Below are 18758 nucleotides of genomic sequence, written 5' to 3' on the forward strand. Positions count from 1 at the left end.
CTTTTTTTCACACAAGCAAGGGCATGTGTCATTGGCAGTGTATGTCACATGTCCTTGCCCTATAAGACCAAGCCATTTTCCCCGTCGCCACCATTTTCTCACTGCTGCAGCTGCGTGTTAGACGGCACCCCTGTTGCTGTGTGCACTATACCTTGTTAATTTCAAGCCAATTTTCGCACAAATCTACAGATAGCTTGGGAGTAGGGAATAGTTGTGATTGCAGTCCTTTTAAGGACTAGGTTACAGCATTTCCTACGACTTTTATCAGGCAGGTCTGTGCTCTTAAATAGATAGATTGTGGGAGTAAAGACTAATTGTAATTGCAGTCCTTTTCAGGACTAGGTTACATCAGTTCCTATCAGTTTTTGCCAGGCAGGTCTGTGCCAGTGCTGTGCAAGTTTTTTTCACAGCATTTGGCTGAATCTAGCAAAGCTAATCCTTTTTGGCCTATTGCAGAGTGTGTTAGTCAGTGGAGTAGCCTATCTGTGTTGCAAGATATACCACCTGTGTATAGAATACCAATTTTTTTACTGCACCTAGTGAAGTAAAATCTTTTGGGCATAGCATCATTCTATTAGTCCATCTATACTGACCTCCATAAGGTTGCAAATTGAATATAATTTTTTTCTGCATCTAGCTCTGAAAAAATATTGGGCTTCTAGCTGTGTGTGGGACTTGTTCTATTAATCCATCTATACAGACCTCCATCAGGTTGCAAACTGAATATATTTTTTTCTGCATCTACCTCTGAAAAAATATTGGGCTTCTAGCTGTGTGTGGGACTTGTTCTATTAATCCATCTATACAGACCTCCATCAGGTTGCAAACTGAATATATTTTTTTCTGCATCTACCTCTGAAAAAATATTGGGCCTTCTAGCAGTGTGTGGGACTTTCTCTATTAGTCCATATATACTGACCTCCATCAGGTTGCAAATTCAAAATAATTTTTTGTCTGCATCTAGCTCTGAAAAAATATTGGGCTTCTAGCTGTGTGTGGGACTTGTTGTATTAGTCCATCTATACTGACCTCCATCAGGTTGCAAATTAAAAATAATTTTTATCTGCATCTACAGTACCTCTGAAAAAATATTTGGGCTTCTAGCTGTGTGTGGGACTTGTTCTATTAGTCCATCTATACTGACCTCCATCAGGTTGCAAATTGAATATAATTTTTATCTGCATCTAGCTCTGAAAAAATATTTGGCCTTCTAGCAGTGTGTGGGACTTTCTCTATTAGTCCATCTATACTGACCTCCATCAGGTTGCAAATTGAATATAATTTTTATCTGCATCTAGCTCTGAAAAAATATTTGGCCTTCTAGCAGTGTGTGGGACTTTCTCTATTAGTCCATCTATACTGACCTCCATCAGGTTGCAAATTGAATATAATTTTTATCTGCATCTAGCTCTGAAAAAATATTTGGCCTTCTAGCAGTGTGTGGGACTTTCTCTATTAGTCCATCTATACTGACCTCCATCAGGTTGCAAATTGAATATAATTTTTATCTGCATCTAGCTCTGAAAAAATATTTGGCCTTCTAGCAGTGTGTGGGACTTGTTCTATTAGTCCATCTATACTGACCTCCATCAGGTTGCAAATTAAAAATAATTTTTATCTGCATCTACCTCTGAAAAAATATTTGGGCTTCTAGCAGTGTGTGGGACTCATTGTATTAGGCCATCTATACCAAGCTCCACCAGCTTTGAAATTAATAATAATTTTTAGCTGCATCTAGCCCTGAAAATAATTTTTCCCAATAGTGGTAGCAATAGAAATATGGGGCGCGCGCCTGGCTAACAAAAATATACGCTTCATAACACAAAACACCAGCCTAGCGCACTGCATTAATAAGATGGCATCATCGTCTCTCCCAGTGCTAGGCCTACTACGCAGGCTAGTATTCCTGTGCCTAAAACACAATGTATGGGTCCGCGCTAGCCACTATGCTGAGGGGTATAAAGCTGCTGCTAACGCTTTATAACAATTCAATTGGCAGATTTTCACAGAGCTCTTCCACAACGCCCACCCATCGGGCAACAGTTGCCCACTCTCCCTATGGGATCTAGTGGCGAATAGTTGATGCCATTAATCAGAGCGTCAGTTGCCCCGTCAACGTGGCAAGCATACGGTAAGGCATGGGAAGAGTGGACACGACTAGTAGCAGGCAGACGGGTTGACCAATGTGAACAAGCCAGATCACAAGTCACCATAGAATTTCTCCACCAGCTAATGATGAGGGGCATATCAGGGGCGTCAGCGCAGCGGTGTCTGACCAGAGTAGCATTTCACTTCCAACTACTGAATTGGGGAGATGTGACAAAGATTCATCATCAGACAATCCATAAAAGGGTGGAAAAGGGGTCAGCCAAGTCAGGAATGTAGACGTCCCGTCCCGTGTCCCTAAAACTGATTTCTCACATCTTATCCCTAACACCATTAACATGACACTCACAATTTGAAGCAACACTAATGTCTACTGCATTTGTGATCGCCTTCTTCGGGGCGCTATGTATAAGCGAATTAGTCCCTCAATCCAAAATTACCACCAGTGGACGCTTATTACACCAGGAAGTAGTCATAGCCAATAATGCAATACGTGTACGCATACACCAATCGAAAACGGTTCCAGCAGGCAGGGGTACTTGGGTACTTCTACAACCCACAAACGGTACACTGAGTCGGGTAACAATAGTAAAAACATATCTAACCATCAGATCACAAAGTAATTTCTTCGTATCACACATTGATGGAACGCCATTATCAAGATACCTGTTCCAAGCTATATTTAATAAATGCATAACATCGGCAGGGAACCACCCCAAAGATTACGGGACACACTCATTCCGCATAGGTGCGGCCACGGAAGCAGCAAGAGCAGGACTGTCAGAAACGGAAGTTCAGAGGATAGGGAGATGGCGATCCACGTGTTTGGCGAGATACATAAGACCGGACTTGTTATCCTAACGTGGTTTGTTTCTTTTACAGGTGACGCTAAGCCAACAGTGTGAGTGATAGGCCACTCGTATATATATTGGGCACAAAAAAGGGCGAAAGTCCGCCCAGGCGGGAGGAAATTAGAGTTTCATAACACATATTTCAACTGGAGAGGTATTAGAGGCCTGCTATGGCCACAGGTACTAATGGAGGTAATCAAGGTAGGGAGAGAGGCAAGAGGTCCGGTCATCTTAGTTATACAGGCCGGGGGAAACAACCTAGGTCATCACAAAAGCGCATAACTAATGGCAATAATGAAACTAGACACTGAGCGCTTCAGAGAATTTTTCACAAAATTAGCTATAGTATGGTCAGAGATTGTGCCGATAGCGGTATGGCAAGGTGCGCGAGACATCACGGCCATCGAATGGACAAGGCGGGTAATAAATATTCGGATGGCAAAATTTAGAAGAGACAGAGGCGGTGTAGTGATACGACACCGACAACTGGAAGGAGATAAAGCAGGCCTCATACGGCCCGACGGTGTTCACTTAATAGATATTGGACTGGACATATTCCTGTCAGGACTCCAGGACGGAGTGGAACAAGCGTTAAGAGTGATGGGTGGGGGTCAGAGTCCTGCATACGAGTACGCTGGATCCTCCGTGGCCTGGAAATATAAAGGACATGTTGGAGAGTTACACTTGTTGGCCAACTTGCCGGAGTGGGGACCCAGGGCATGCTGCAACAAGCTGAATTATTTTAGAAATAAAATGCCTTTCTAATGGAATGAGTATAAAGAGTTAATAAAGCTGTGACCGATCCTCACCCATCCAGTTGTAAGAGTTACATTATTGGGTTGTCCATGAAAGGGGGGCGGTAGGGGGGCTGAGCATCTGGGTTTGGTTGGGGGTCCCCACAGTCTGCCTAGGCTAGATTAATTTAAAAATTCTTATTAGATACACAGGCGGTGCAGCTTGCTTCGCAGCTGGGCTACTACGCCCAAAGCATTGCCTAGGCTAGATGCAGTTAAAAATTCTACGCTGACTAGCAGACACTGAAGATTTGGAGCAGACCTCTGAGTAAACAGCTCTTCAGACTCAACCATCTGTGTTACCCCAAGCCATAGTGTATGTAGTTTCTTACAGTTAAAAGGGGGGGTGCGACCCAACCCACCTGGAATTGACGATGCCAACGTCACGTAAGACACAGCAAGGGGACTCCCAAAATTGTGGCACAGACACCACTTAACCCTAGAACGCATACCTGTGGCCTTGCAGGCCCGCCCAGTTAATTGTTTTCTATTTTCTGCAAGATTGCTTTAGTTAGAATTTTGAAACTCTAGGTATTCTTCATGTATATAGTTGTTTGTCATTTGAGTTTGAGTTATTCCATGTTATTTGCACACGGGCCTAAAGGGCCCCAGGTATGTGAAAGTGTAGATTTTTATGGTCATGCGTTCTAGGGTTAAGTGGCATCAATTGCCCCACTGTTGCTTAAAACGGTTGGTGAGGTGATTTTACCAAATCCCCAAGCTTTTAGTCTCCCAAGGATGACACAGGGGTAGAAATGTCCTTGCGAATCCATGATTTGATAATCTTTATGAACGTGAGTCTGTCTACATTCTCAGTGGACAGCCGCGTGCGCTTATCTGTCAGCACACCACCAGCAGCGCTGAACACACGTTCAGAGAGAACGCTGGCTGCATGGCATGACAAGATCTCCAAGGCGTGAGTGGCGAGCTCCGGCGATTTTTCAAGATTGGAATACCAAAATGAGCAAGGGTCCAGTGACACAGTCATGGCTTCGATGTTCACTTGGAGATTCTCCTGTACCATCCTCTCTAGGCATTGACTATGTGTCAGATTTCTTGTCTCCTGTGGCCTTGCAAAGGATGGTCTAAAAAAGTGGTGAAACGATTCCACAAAATTGCTGTTACCAGCAGATACTGTGTTACTGTTACTGTTTGAGTGATGAAGACTCGACAGTCCCACGGTTGGCAAGTTAGAACTGTGAGATTCACTACGTGCACCACTGGTGTTTTGTGGAAAAGCACATGTAAGATTCTGCAACAGATACTTCTGCATTCGTCAATACCTTTTTATGGCAGGAATTATTTCGGCAAATATACTTTTATATCGGGGATCTAAGAGTGTGGCAACCCAGTAGTCGGAATTACTCCGAATTCTGACAATCCGGGGGTCACGTTGCCGGTAGTGCAGCAAGAAGGCACTCATGTGTCTTGCGCATCCAGAAGGACCAAGTCCTTGTTGTGTTGGTAGCGAGGTAAGAATCATGCTTCCTTCCTCTGCCCTCTCCCTCCAACCTCGCACAACAGAAATGTGATCAAGGTCTCCCTCATCTGATGAGTCTTCCATGCCCATTGCCAGTTCGTCCTCCACTTCTTCCTCGGCTCCTGCACCTTCCTCAACAGTTTGGCTGCTACCATGCGCCCTGGTTAATCCCTCTCCCCCACCCTCCCATGCCTGCCGCCTTGGTGCTGCCAACCATCTGGACCTTGGAGATGTTATCCCTTCCGCATACGACTCCTCCTCTACTTCCTCCACCTCCTCTTGTCCCACCACCTGACTCCGAATTCTGTTTAACATGTGCTCCAGCATGTAAATCACCGTAATAGTCATGCTGAAGCACTAAACATCTTCGTCGCCATTTCAAGACTGTGCAGAAGGGTGCATAGGTCCCTGATCTGAGACCACTCCTCCAGCGTGATTTGCCCCACCTCTGGATCTCGTTGGCCCAGGCTATACGTCAGAACGTATTGCACCAGGGCTTGTCGGTGCTGCCACAGTCGCTGCAACATGTGCAGAGTTGAATTCCACCGTGTCGGCACATCGCATTTCAGCCGGTGAACTGGCAGGCCCAACGACTTCTTAAGTCGTTGAACTGCGGGATGCGAACGGCGGAAGTGAGCACACAGCGACCGTGCACTCTGCAGAAGGCCATCTAGTCCGGGATAGTGGGCTAAAAATTGCTGGACAACCAGGTTCAACACGTGAGCCATACAAGGCACGTGTGTGACATTGCCCCGGCGAAGTGCCGCACCCAGGTTTGCAGCATTGTCGCACATGGCCTTCCCTGGTTGCAGGTCCAGTGGAGACAACCTTTCATGAAACTGGGTCTCCAGAGCTGACCAAAACTCCTCAGCTGTGTGACTCACATTTCCCAGACATTTCAAAGTAAACACTGATGCGTTGAGCCCTGCTGCCAGCATAGTAAGGAGGTGTGCAGGATTCCTTCTGCGCAGTTAGAAAGCAGGTGGCATTACCAGACAGGCTTTGGGTGCAGGTGGAGGACCGAGAGGAGGTTGAGGAGGCAGAAGCATTGGAGGAAGTTCGAGATAAAGAGGATTAACACACAACTCGTGGGGACGGTAAGACTTGGACAGCAGCCCCTTGTCCTGCTGTCACCATAGTTACCCAGTGCCCAGTCAGCGACATGTAACGCCCCTGTCCATGCCTTCTCGTCCAAGTGTCTGTGGTGAAGTGCACCCTGTCACACACAGAGTTTCTCAAAGAAGCGGTGATGTTGTGTGCGACATGCTAGTGGAGCGCAGGCACACCTTTCTTTGAGAAGTAGTGCCGACTGGGCATCTGGTACTGGGGCACTGTGACGGACATAAGGTCTTGAAAATCCTCTGTGTCCTCCAGGTGGAAAGGCAGCATTTCTGTAGCCAACAGCTTGCAGATGGTGAAATTCAACCTCTTAGCTTTCTCATGGCTAGGAGGAAATGGTCTTTTACTTTTCCACATCTGAGGGACCGAGGGCTGGCTGTTGTGCTTAGACGGTGTTGAGTAGGGTGTCCCCGGCAACTGCCGGTCTGTGAGGAAGATGCAGGCGGACATGTTAGGTTGCCTTGATCCAAAGGTGGTGCTCTCGATGTCGGAGAGCGCTCAACACTAGCAGGTGTTTCCACTTCCCAATGAACTGACGACCTGCCAATCACACTGGCTGTTGCGGGTAAAGAGGTGGCAGGTCTGCGTCCAAAAACATGTGTGACTGCTGTCCCCCCAGTCACAGAGGATGAAGAGGCTGTGGATGCACAAGATGGGGCAGACGGTGGTTGGCCCAGCCGGCTAGGCCGCATTGTAGCACACTGAGCTTCCCACTGCAACTTATGCTTCATATCCATGTGATGGTACATGCATGAAGTACTCAAACTATGTATTTTTTGGCCTCTACTTAGCTTTTGCTGACAAATATTACAGATAACACGAGTTGGGTCATCCTTATCGATCTGATTAAATGCCCAGGCTATGCAAGGCTTAGAGCCCATGTGACCTGAAGAGCCACTACGACTTGTGGTCAGAGGCAGAGTTGTGGTTGAGGATGCAGTTGTTGACGTGCTTCCAGTACTCCGTCTCTGTTCAGGAAGGCGCAACCTAACCTCGTCGTCAATAGCATCTGTGATGCCCCGCTGCGCTTGGTATCACAGATCCTACAAGAGTGCATTGATGGAATCCTCCACAAGAGGCCCCCATAAACATTCACACATCTCCACCTTCCACCTCAGACCAGCAGAGGGAGCCCGTTAGGGATATAAATAGGGAAGGTGGAGCTAGGCAGTTCAGTTCCTCTGAAGAGTTCCTGCAGTAGAGAAGCCTAAGAGAGGTCAGTCTGCAGTGGAGCTCAGTCTAGTCTAGAGAACGCAGTTAATAGTTCAGCAGTGGAGCACGAGGCTCCTGCTTGCTAGATTCAGGGAGCCCAGATAGAGCTTAAGGTGTGCCGGTGCCGTAAGATCAGTGAAGCGCGGCAAGCTGCCGTTAGTGTGTATAGCCTAGTGAGGGCCCGAGTAGGCCGAAGGCGAGTGGCGAGTTAGTACATAAGGGGCAGAGGAGCTTAACCAGCTCACCCCGAAGCATTTACCGGACACAGGATCCGAGCTTACCGGTATCTCTATGACCCAGTAAGGCATAACCGGAATCCCTGGAGAACTACAAGTCCCAGGATCGCTAAGGTGCTGATATGTAACAGAGCCAGGAGACGCTTAGGCCCCGCATACTGGGAGCGTGAACTCCAAGAGAAGGCCCTACCACAAGGTCAGCCAGCGCAGGACAGAGACAAAGTTAGGCCTAGCTCCAGGCAGGTCAGAAACTTACTACGCAGAGGCAAGAAACAGGAGGCCCTACACCCGCTCATTGGGGAGGATCCTGATATGCACCCTTCACCCTACAGTGCTCCGGGATGTGCCTGAATTTCCACCAGTAAAAGGTACTGAAGTGACTACCGTGTCCGTTCCCGTTCTTGCTCTGACCCAGCTGGGTCTCGCCTGTCCTGCATTCCCCCTGCATACGCTGCCCTGAGACCTAGCTCCACCTGTGGGGAGCTATACCATCGAGCTGCCTTATCACCGGCCTCAGTGGACTGCTGCAGCGCTGGTGCTTGTCACCAGATACCACAGGTGGCGTCATGAACTCTTATAAAATTAACAATTATCCACCCTTTTAAAGAGAGACCCCAGGGTACGGGCCAGGGAGCCGACCACCGCGACATCCCCAAGGCCAGGCAAATGCCCGGGTACCGAGTCATCCCCATCCCCAGGGCTAGTCACATCCTCCTCCACCTCCTCTGCTGACCTCATCGACTGTCTGACTGTGGGTTGACAGTAAGTGGGATCTCCAACCTCGTCATCATCACCCTGTGTGTTATCACACCCGTCGCCCTCAGAGCCAACCTCTTCCTGCCCTGACCGAAAAGTCAAGTTGTCGCTCCAATCAGGTATTTGAGTCTCATCATCGTCTTCATCATTGTCTCCACCAACAGGAGTTACAGTTTGGGAACAAGGGTCTACATTATGCTCAGAACCTTCTTCATCTGGTCCTGGATCCAACTTATAAAGATTCTGGGCATCGGATCAGATCATTTCCTCATCTGGATTAACAGAAGCTCTGGAGCAGACCTCCGTTTCCCAGGCTATAGTATGAGTAAACAGCTGGGCAGACTCAGCCATCTGTGTTACCCCATACTCAGACGGGCAGCTGGAGACTTGGGAGCTGTGAGGAAGCAAGTGCGATTGGGGTGACACCTCTGAGGACTGGAGTATTTGTGATGTTGAAATTGAGGTGATGGAGAGCCCACTTGAAGGAGCACTTGATATCCGTTGAAGCACCTGCTGTTTTTGTGCCTCATCTAGAATTTGTAGCGATGGGCGTGTCCGTAAGAATGGGATCGTATCACATTGTCCACGAAAAGAAGTCGACATCTTAGTTTGGCTGGAAGATGGTCTTTCTTCTGCAGATGTTACCCCCCCCCCCCCACCGTGGGGGGCCTCGACCCACCGGCGGACAGGCACCAGTATTGGGATAGGGGGGCTGGCCGTCAGGGTCCACCGCGGCTCTGGCACAAACCCGGCGACACAGAGGTGGCACAGGCAGGAACGGACTGGCCGTGTCGGCTTCTCACTTTTTGGATTTTAGAAGGGCATGACATGCCTATATCTGTGTCTCCCCCTCCTTTTACTCCTCCACCTCTTTTCTTTTCGCATGACTATATGTACTTGTCACTTTTCCATGTGTTAGTTGTGTCTTCTGAGCAGTTTGTCAGCTTTTGGACACCTTTGAAGGTGTTTTCTATGTGTTTCTATGTGTTTTTGTTTGCCTGCCATTGGTTTTAACGGTGTTCGAAGGTGTTCGATGAACAGTTCGACGAACAGTTCGGCGAACACACGGGTGTTCGACGAACCGAACCGAACTCGAACACTACGGGGGTGACTCAACACTAGAGGAGAGTCTCCTCTGCTCCAGACCCGGGTACCATCCGCACATTGAAACGCATGGATTCTGCATGTACAGATGCAGTGATGCGGATTACACACGTTCCAATGCAAGTCAATGGCGGCGAAAACGCAGCGTTTCCGCAAAATAATTGGTAGTGCTGCGTTTTTTTTCCGCAATGATAATCCGCAGCGGAAATTTCCGCAGCATGGGCACAGCACATGCGGATTATCATTGGGGAACATGGCAGGCCTTCTACCATGCATTTTTTAAGTGTTTCTGCAGCGTTTTTGCCACTTAAAAAGCGCATGGTGGGCACACAGCCTTTCATGCCAGGAGCAGCTGTCCCTTTGTTCTTCTGGCCATGGGAGGGTCATATGGGCACTCAACAATCAAGTATCCACGGATTCCATCAATGGCATCCTGTGTCCCCTGTGTTAATGGAGCAGTAGTGCCAAAGCCTGATCACTAAGGATGAGCGAATTGATTTGAAACTGATTGTAAAAAAAATAAAACAAGACAACATCATCCTCGCCCCTCACACGTGCCTACTGTCCAAGCTCTGTGCTGGCACACACCACTTTCCTCCCCCAAGCTAGGAACTCCCGTCTTGTCATCACTCTTTGCTGGCACATTTTATAATGTCACAACGTCATAATGTGCGGCGTCAAACGTGGTCACGTGGACCAGCATCGATCATACATAGATCAGCTATTGTGTCCCATGGGTAGGTGACACATGTTGCCTGTAGGATAACACCTCTAAGTTTAGGCTTTTATCATGTATTTCTGGAAAACCCCTTTAAGCCTGCATTTACAATCTGAAAAAAACGACAAGAAGCAAAATGAACATAAACCTTGCTGTAAATAAGAAAAGAAAAAGCAAAAGTGTATTTAAATAAAATAGGGCTCTTAGTAACACTGTTTTTGATCAAATGGCTCACGGAAACATTAGACATAGTACGTTTTCTGTTCTTCATTTTCCAATTTAGGCTATGTTCATACCTTACATTTTTGGCCTCAAAGAGGCACAAGAGACAAGAAAAACGCAGCAAAAACGCATCAAATATTCAGCAAAAAACTCAGCAAAAAGTCAGCAGAACCTGCTTTTTTGAAGCAGCTTCTTTACTTCCAAGAGAGTAGGTTTTGTCTGCGGAAAAAAATGCAGCAAAAATGCAATGTGTGAACATAGCCTTAAGATGCATCGAGAAAATAAAAAAAAATCAGTAGTGAAGTTGGACAAAGCCTTTAGGAGTTATATTTATAGTTACAATGATTATATCTATAGCAGGAATCTCAAACTCGGCTGGGTATATGGGCCGCACATGGAAAAAATGTGAATTTGGGGGGCCACATTCTTTGCAGGTCAAAGTGACATTTTTAGTGATACCATTTTTTTTCGTATACACCGCCTGAACATTTTTGCTGTGTTTATTTTTTTGTAGCTTGGGTCGTTACGGATGTGGCGATAATAAACGTGCACTTTTTTGTGTTTACTTTAGTTTATATATAAAACAGCATTTTTAGTGGCAAAATATTTATTCATGCTTTATTTTTAATTTTTTTAAAATTATTTTTACAATTTTGTTTCCTCCAATTGACCACATACAGTAATATTGTTTTACTATTAGCACCATAAGGTAATTCTGGCAAACATCTAGTAATGTGCCCCATCCTGGTGGTCCCAATATTGCAGTAATGTGCCCCATCCTGATGGTCCCCATCTTGCAGTAATGTGCCCCATCCTGGTGGTCCCCATCTTGTAGTAATATGCCCCATCCTGGTGGTCCCCACCTTGTAATAATGTGCCCCATCCTGGTGGTCCCCATCTTGCAGAAATGTGCCGCATTCTGGTGGTCCCCATCTTGTAGTAATATGCCCCATCCTGGTGGTCCCCATCTTGCAGAAATATGCCCCATCCTGGTGATCCCCATCTTGTAGTAATGTGCCCCATTCTGGTCTCCACCTTGTAGAAATGTGCCCCATCCTAGTGGTCCGCATCTTGTAGTAATGTGCCCCATCCTGGTCCCCACCTTGTAGTAATGTGCCCCATCCAGGTGGTCCCCATCTTGTAGTAATGTGCCCCATCCTGGTCCCCACCTTGTAGTAATGTGCCCCATCCTGGTGGTCCCCATCTTGTAGTAATATGCCCCATCCTGGTGGTCCCCATCTTGTAGTAATGTGCCCCATCCTTGTGGTCCCCATCTTATAGTAATATGCCCCATCCTGGTGTTCCCCATCTTGTAGTAATGTGCCCCGTCCTGGTGGTCCCCATCTTGTAGTAATATGCCCCATCCTGTTGGTCCCCATCTTGTAGTAATGTGCCCCATCCTGGTCCCCATCTTGCAGTAATGTGCCCCATCCTGGTCCCCATCTTGCAGTAATGTGCCCCATCCTGGTGGTCCTCATCTTGCAGTAATGTGCCCCTTCCTGGTGGTCCCCATCTTGCAGTAATGTGCCCCATCCTGGTGGTCCCCATCTTGCAGAAATGTGCCCCATCCTGGTGGTCCCCATCTTGCAGAAATGTGCCCCATCCTGGTGGTCCCCATCTTGTAGTAATATGCCCCATTCTGGTGGTCCCCATCTTGCAGAAATATGCCCCATCCTGGTGATCCCCATCTTGTAGTAATGTGCCCCATTCTTGTCTCCACCTTGTAGTAATGTGCCCCATCCTAGTGGTCCCCATCTTTTAGTAATGTGCCCCATCCAGGTGGTCCCCATCTTGTAGTAATGTGCCCCATCCTGGTCCCCACCTTGTAGTAATTTTCCCCATCCTGGTGGTCCCCATCTTGTAGTAATATGCCCCATCCTGGTGGTCCCCATCTTATAGCAATGTGCCCCATCCTGGTGTTCCCCATCTTGTAGTAATGTGCCCCGTCCTGGTGGTCCCCATCTTGTAGTAATATGCCCCATCCTGTTGGTCCCCATCTTGTAGTAATGTGCCCCATCCTGGTCCCCATCTTGCAGTAATGTGCCCCATCCTGGTCCCCATCTTGCAGTAATGTGCCCCATCCTGGTGGTCCCCATCTTGCAGAAATGTGCCCCATCCTGGTGGTCCCCATCTTGCAGAAATGTGCCCCATCCTGGTGGTCCCCATCTTGTAGTAATATGCCCCATTCTGGTGGTCCCCATCTTGCAGAAATATGCCCCATCCTGGTGATCCCCATCTTGTAGTAATGTGCCCCATTCTTGTCTCCACCTTGTAGTAATGTGCCCCATCCTAGTGGTCCCCATCTTTTAGTAATGTGCCCCATCCAGGTGGTCCCCATCTTGTAGTAATGTGCCCCATCCTGGTCCCCACCTTGTAGTAATTTTCCCCATCCTGGTGGTCCCCATCTTGTAGTAATATGCCCCATCCTGGTGGTCCCCATCTTATAGCAATGTGCCCCATCCTGGTGTTCCCCATCTTGTAGTAATGTGCCCCATCCTGGTGGACCCCATCTTGTAGTAATTAGTGTTGAGCGATACCTTCCAATATCGGGAAATATCGGATCGGATTGGATCGGACCGATACCGAAAAATTATCGGATATCGCCGATTCCGATACCGGAAACCAATGCAAGTCAATGGGACAGAAATATCGGAATGAAAATAAACCCTTTCTTTCCTTGTAGGTTAATTCTACATGAAGCAAAACAACTAAGAATAATGTAGAATGTATTGGGGGAGGTGGGGGAGACAATAAAGGCATAGAGGTTTAGCCCAATCAAATGGAATAGCAGGAATTAATATTTTTTTTAAGACGTTCTGAGTTACGGAAATATTAACTATGTTAAGTATTTTTATATTTTGTCAGATATTTATGTTTCACTACTTCCATGCTCTTCACCTTCTTTTTTACTTCTCCCACACTTTCTCCTTCATCATCCTCAGCATCTTTTTCATCCACTTCTTCTTCACCTTCTTCATCTTCTTCTTCTTCACCTTCTTCGTATTATTCTTTTTTTTTACATTCTTCATATTCTACTTCTTCATCTTCTTCATATTCTTCTTCTTCATCATATTCTTATTTGTGACAGGCATTCCTGTAGTTGTTATCTATAAAAGGTTGGACATTACACCTTTCGTTCTGCCCGTCACAAAAGATTTACAACAGGATTTGTCCGCGTTCAGTTTGGCCTGCAGCAGCAGGTCTTTTCCAGGGGCACCACGAGGAGGAACGGACTCACCCCCATACACTGCTTAGTCATCTTCTGCTTATAATTTAGATATTATCTTTTGCTCTGATTTTTAGTCTTATGCTTAATGTTCTTTCGCTTTTTGTTCTGCAGCTTCTTGTATTTCTGCTTCTTGGTTTTCTGTCTCTTGCTCTTCTGTATCTTGGTGCTTGTCTTCTCTTCTTTGTCCTCTTGGTCAACTTCTTTAGTGTCATCTTCTTGGTCTTCTTCGGGGTGGTCTTCAGGGTCGTCGTCTTCGGGGGTCGTCGTCTTCGGGGTCCTCGTCTTCTTCGGGTTGGTCTTCTGGGTCCTCGTCTTCGGGGTCCTCGTCTTCTTCGGGGTGGTCTTCAGGGTCCTCATCTTCTTCGAGGTGGTCTTCAGGGTCCTCGTCTTCTTCGAGGTGGTCTTCAGGGTCCTCATCTTCAGGGTCGCCGTCTTCGGGGTCCTCGTCTTCTTCGGGTTGGTCTTCAGGATCCTCGTCTTCAGGGTCCTCGTCAGGGAGATCCAGAGTGATTACCAAGAACCATTTCAAAAAGCTTGAACTTGGAAATGTAGCAGAAGGTACAAGAAGGCTGAGGAACTACCGAGGACCAGCTGACGGTACTGGAACCCGGATGGGTAGCAGAAGGTACAAGAGCCAATGGAACTACCGAGGACCAGCTGACGGTACTGGAACTCGGTTACTAAGCAGGAGGTACCTGTGCCAGAAAGCACTACCAAGGACCAGCAGACGTTGGTGGAACTTGGATACCGAGAAGGAGGCACCTAATCCAAAGGCACTGCCAAGAACCAGCTGACGGTACTGGAACCCGGATGGGTAGCAGAAGGTACCCATGTAAAAAAAAGTTTCAAGGCCGCGAGCCGGACGCAGTTACCAAAACCCACAGTCCTACAGGGGGTGCTTGTCCTATTGGCACTATGGAACCAGCCTTCATTGCCAGATCCCGCAGCCCACATAGGAGTCACCTAAACTGCAGGCACCATAGAGTCGGCTAACCCGACCGCAACACGACAGGACAACGCATTGGAGGCAAAGTGACGTTGACACTACCCGGAAACAGCTGGCGTGCTGGAACCAGGCTGGGCAGGAGGGAGTACCCGTGCCAAAGACACTGCCGAGAACCAGCTGACGGTACTGGAACCCGGATGGGTAGTAGAAGGTACAAGAGCAAATGGAACTACCGAGGACCAGCTGACGGTACTGGAACCCGGATGGGTAGCAGAAAGTACAAGAGCCAATGGAACTGCCGAAGACCAGCTGACGGTACTGGAACTCGGTTACTAAGCAGGAGGTACCTGTGCCAGAAAGCACTACCAAGGACCAGCAGATGTTGGTGGAACTTGGATACCGAGAACTAGGCACCTAATCCAAAGGCACTGCCGATAACCAGCTGACGGTACTGGAACCCGGATGGGTAGCAGAAGGTACCCATGTAAAAATAAGTTTCAAGGCCGCGAGCCGGCCGCAGTTACCAAAACCCACAGTCTTACAGGGGGTGCTTGTCCTATTGGCACTATGGAACCAGCCTTCATTGCCAGATCCCGCAGCCCACATAGGAGTCACCTAAACTGCAGGCACCATAGAGTCGGCTAACCCGACCGCAACACGACAGGACAACGCATTGGAGGCAAAGTGACGTTGACAATACCCGGAAACAGCTGACGTGCTGGAACCAGGCTGGGCAGGAGGGAGTACCCGTGCCAAAGACACTGCTAGGAAACAGCTGGCGGTGCTGGAACCCAGGGTAAATACTAAAAACAGAGTGGAGCCAGAGGCGTAATTGGAGCAACTTTAAAATCTGTAGTAGTGTGAATGTGGACAGAGCAGGAGAATTTGCCGAACACACAGCTGGGGAACAGCTGACGTTACTGAACCCCAATAACACTGGAGCAAGCGTTGACTGTGCAGACGGCACTTCTGAGCAGCAACTAGCGGTATTGGAGCCCAGGGTAAATACTAAAAACAGAGGAGCCAGAGGTGTAATTGGAGCAAGTTTTAAATCAGTAGTACAGTGGATGTGGACAAAGCAGGAGAATTTGCCGGACACACAGCTGGGGAACAGCTGACGTTACTGAACCCCAATAACACTGGAGCAAGCGTTGACTGTGCAGACGGCACTTCCGAGCGCCAACTGGCGGTGTTGGAGCTCAGGGATAATACTGAAAACAGAGGAGCCAGAGGTGTAATTGGAGCAACTTTAAAATCTGTAGTAGTGAGAATGTGGACAGAGCAGGAGAAATTGCCGTCCGCACAGCAGGGGAACAGCTGACGTTACTGAACCCCAATAACACGGCATCAAGTGTTGACTGTGCAGACGGCACTTCCGAGCGCCAACTGGCGGTGTTGGAGCTCAGAGATTACAGTTCAGTTGGTAGAAACATGAACACAACAGGAGACCTGGATACTGTTGCCAACCAATTATTTATTCTGGAAGAGGACTGGCAAATTCATCAGAGATCCAGGCCTTGTTCATTTTGAGAAAAGTAAGCCGGTCAATGTTATCGGAGGATAGTCGCATGCGACGGTCTGTTAGTACACCACCTGCGGCACTAAAGACGTGTTCCGATAATACACTAGCAGCAGGGCAAGCTAGCACCTCCAATGCATACTGACTAAGCTCTGGCCATGTATCCAGCTTACAGACCCAAAACTTGAAGGGAGAAAAGCCGTCTGGGAGTACACTAAGAGGGCAAGACATGTAGTCTGTCACCATCTGACGGAAACGTTGCCTCCTGCTGACTGGAGTCGTCTGTGATGGTGTAGACATTTGTGGCGGCGGGGACACAAAACTTTGCCACATTTCGGCCATACTGGTCTTGCCTTGTGCTGAGGCGCTGCTTCTGCTCCCTCTTTGTGCAGAGCTTCCTCCACTGCCTCGACGCACTGAGCTGCTTTGTAAAGCACTAGCAGCACTGCTCTCGGTTGGAATGGAGAACATGATGGAATGCACCAGTGCGTCTTGGTACTCCCGCATTTTACGCTCCCGGTTCAACGGTGTTATGAGGCTTTGTAAGTTGTCCCGGTAGCGAGGATCTAGGAGGGTGGACACCCAATAATCAGCCGTGTTGAGAATGTGGGCGATGCGGTGGTAGTTTCTCAGGCACTGCAGCATGAAATCAACCATGTGCTGCAGACTGCCAACTGGCCAAGAAACGCTGTCCCCTGCTTGAGGCATGATCTCTGCCTGCTCTGCATCACTCCACCCTCGCTCTAGATACTGACTACTAGAGCATTGTGTACCTCCCTCCTCTGGACAGATGTCTTCCTCATCCATTGACTCCTCCTCATCCTCCTCACAAAGTGTCCCCTGCCTAGGCCTTTGTGAGGAACCACGTTGCGCAGACTGTAGAGAAGCAGATGGCATTTGTGACTCCTCATCCTCCACCTCTTCCAAAACCTCGTCCCTTAGTGCTTGCAGTGTTTTTTCAAGCAGGCAGATAAGGGGGATAGTCATGCTGACTAGTGCATCATCTGCACTCGCCATCCGCGTGGAATAATCGAAGGCACGCAAAACGTGGCAAATGTCCTTCATAGAGGCCCACTCAGTGGTGGTGAAGTGTGATTGGCGCGCACTGCGACTTGTTTGCGCCTGCTGCAGCTGGTACTCCATTACTGCTGCCTGCTGCTCACACAACCTCTCCAACATATTTAACGTTGAATTCCACCTGGTGGGTAGGTCACATATGATGCGATGTTCGGGAAGACGTAATCGGCACTGCAGAGCTGCAATGCGTGATCTTGCGTTGCTTGAACGCCGCAAGTGAGCGCACTCTATGCGGACCTTGTGAAGCAGTGCATCAAGATCTGGATAGTCCCTCAAAAAACTCTGCACGACCAAGTTGAGCACATGTGCCAGACATGGGATGTGAGTGAGGTTGCCTAGGCCCAGAGCTGCCACCAGATTTCAGCCATTGTCACACACTACCATGCCTGGCTGGAGATTCACTGGCACAAACCACACGTCGCTCTGCTGCTTGATGGCATTCCAGAGCTCCTGCGCTGTGTGACTTCGATTTCCCAAATAAATTAATTTTAATACGGCCTGTTGACGTTTGGCCACGGCTGTGCTCATATCGGTCATCATAACAGGTAACCCGTTCACGGGTCGATGTGGAGGTAGACCGTGACGGCTCCTGCAGCGCTGATTCAGAGGAACTGGAGTATGAGGAGGAGTCAATGTGTACAGACTGGATTCCTGCAATCCTTGGAGTTGCCAGAACACGTACAGCGCCACTCTCAAGATCTGTACCCGGCTCCACAATATTTACCCAATGGGCAGTGAGGGAAAGGTATCGTCCCTGTCCATGCTTACTGGTCCACGCATCGGTGGTCAGGTGGACCTTGCTACTGACGGCGTTTTGTAGCGCATGTTTAATTTTTCCCTCCACATGATGTTGCAGGACAGGGACTGCTTGCCTGCTGAAATAAAAGCGGCTGGGCACGTTGTATTGTGGGACTGCCAATGCCATAAAGTTACGGAATTTGTCAGTCTCCACCAGCCTGAATGATAGCATTTCAAGGGCCAGTAGTTTAGCAATGCCAGCATTCAGAGCCTGTGCTCGGGGGTGGTTTGCCAAGTATGGGCGCCTTTTCTCCCATGCCTGTGCTAACGATGGCTGTAGACTGGCCTGGGAGTGCGAGGATGACTGGGAAAGTGGTGCTGTGGGTGGAATTACACTGTGTCTCTGTACAACAGTGCCAGAGATTTTTCCATGGCGATCCTGTGAGGAAGCCGAACCAGCTGTGTGTGAGCTGGAGGAAGAGGCTACAACACGAGCTGAAGAGGTGGTAGGTGGCGCTGTAGGTTGGCCTAGGTCTTCAGTGTGTTTTTGTAACTCCACCACGTGCTTGGTCCGCACATGTTTCCACATATTTGTGGTATTGAGGTTGCTGACACTTTTCCCTCTTTTCACCTTCTGATTACACAGCTTGC

This window comes from Phyllobates terribilis, unplaced genomic scaffold, assembly GCF_046119375.1.
Source record: "Phyllobates terribilis strain yellow unplaced genomic scaffold, ASM4611937v1 Scaffold_147__1_contigs__length_4592116, whole genome shotgun sequence".
Lineage (NCBI taxonomy): Eukaryota > Metazoa > Chordata > Amphibia > Anura > Dendrobatidae > Phyllobates > Phyllobates terribilis.